Source organism: Austrofundulus limnaeus, unplaced genomic scaffold, assembly GCF_001266775.1.
Source record: "Austrofundulus limnaeus strain Quisiro unplaced genomic scaffold, Austrofundulus_limnaeus-1.0 Scaffold776, whole genome shotgun sequence".
NCBI classification, from domain to species: Eukaryota; Metazoa; Chordata; class Actinopteri; order Cyprinodontiformes; family Rivulidae; genus Austrofundulus; species Austrofundulus limnaeus.
The window spans coordinates 43,440-45,260 of NW_013953178.1; the positions used below are offsets into that span (position 1 = coordinate 43,440).

A 1,821-nucleotide genomic window follows, 5' to 3' on the forward strand; every position below is an offset into this window, starting at 1 on the left:
AGCCTCGCACCGAGGACCTATCCACGTCATCATTTACCCAGAATGCTTTGTGTGCAAATAAAATGGCTCCGTCCGTGTTAAAATATATTTTTAAAAATTATAAAAACTAAACAGCCTAAAGTATTTCTACAGACCATGTTTTGCAGTTTAAATATATGTTTATCAAATAAAATCTAATGCTACAAGTAACCGGGGATCCCTTTGAGTTTATGTTTAATTCGCAGTATTTTCAATTCAGTTTCAAATTAAACTGATTTTCTCTTAAAATAGACACTTGTGTCTGAAAACCTCTTCAGTTTGTTCTCCAGCTCATCTCAAAGTGTAAGAACTGTGTGAGGGAGACAGATCTGTCTGTCCAACCAGGATACTCAGTGTGCTGTGTTTCTGATCAGCCTTCCTGTAACTATTATACTTTGTTAAATATGTAAAATGAAAGAACAGTTGGTGTTGGACTTTAAACTATGAGTTAAAGCAAAACACAAAAACGTGTCAAACAACCAGTTTGTTTGTTTCTCTGTGGAACAAAGGATGACATCAGTTCCTACTTTTCAGAATCGGAGCTGCTGTCTGACCTGTTGACTGCAACATTACCATAATGACGAAGGTTTTACGTTTGATGCAGCACCGCAGCACTTAACACAGATTGTTCTGTCCATTTATTTAATCCCACAATCCTCGGCTCCTTCCATAAAACAGCTGCAGCCGACAGACAGACGTATAAAACAATCTGAGCATCAATTCACTTAAACTGATCTGCTGTCAGATTAAAACGCTCACATGTTCCTTCAGAGAGTGGCTCTGATGTCACACACAGGAAACACGTGTGTTTTATTCACAGACTGAGCAGAATCAAACAGAGGGACTCTGGATCTGTGCACGTTCGTGTAAAACAGCTGGAGCACATGTGGATCAGTCACAYTCATTAAATATGTTTTACAAACAGAACAAACTCATTTTAAACTGATCCGAAAACCTGAACCAGGTACAAACTTCAGGCTGATCTGTGTCTCGTTTAGGCTCCACTGGTTTCCCTTGTGAATATAAATACATACAAATATTTCAAAATAAAATCCGACATTTTGAGAGATGTGCAACACAAAGTCATTTTGATTTAATCTTTTTCTAAAAGAACTGATGCTTTTACACAAAATCATCTTTAAAGTGGAGACAACACTGTCCCAGAGCTGAGAGGGTTCAAAAACAATAAKGTRTACCCATTTKAACATTAAATATCTTGTCTTTGTAGTGGATTTAATTGGTTGAAAAGGATTTACAAATCATTGTATTCAATTCAATTCAGTTCAGTTTATTTATATAGCTCCAAGTCACAACATATGTAGTCTCAGCTGTACATAAAAAGAACAATGTAAAGAAGAAAGCAGCAGATTGTGTTGAATCACTTCATCACAGTCTCCCATCCTGAGCAAACGGTGGAGAGGAAAAACTCCCTGCTAATCAGGAAGAAACCTCCAGCAGAAAATTAGATGCTTCTTCCTGTTGCTCTTCTGTTGGTTTATCTATAAAACACAAAACTATCTAACATGTTTTATATTTTTATGCATTCTATTGCTTCTATCCATTCTAATAATATTTATTATATTACAAACATTTTATTATTTTTCTTACATTGTAGGCCCTTACTCAGGACTATTGGCCAACATCTACCACAATGCAAAGTACCGATGTTCGCTATGGCTGACGTTACGGTGAATCACAAGGTCACATGACTGATGCACACTCATGCTGTGTTAAATAAAATCTATGGTTTGAATCATTTTTACCAAGGGGACAAATTCAGCTGCTTAAACTGATTTAAATCAG

At 36.4% G+C, this 1,821-nt stretch overlaps 1 protein-coding gene across 2 annotated transcripts in view; it reads left to right on the forward strand.

The window, feature by feature from the left end:
* The window catches only part of LOC106532476 (transient receptor potential cation channel subfamily M member 1-like), a gene marked incomplete at its 5' end in the record, with an annotated part of 36,455 nt that overhangs the window by 7,675 nt on the left and 26,959 nt on the right, over window positions 1–1,821 (forward strand).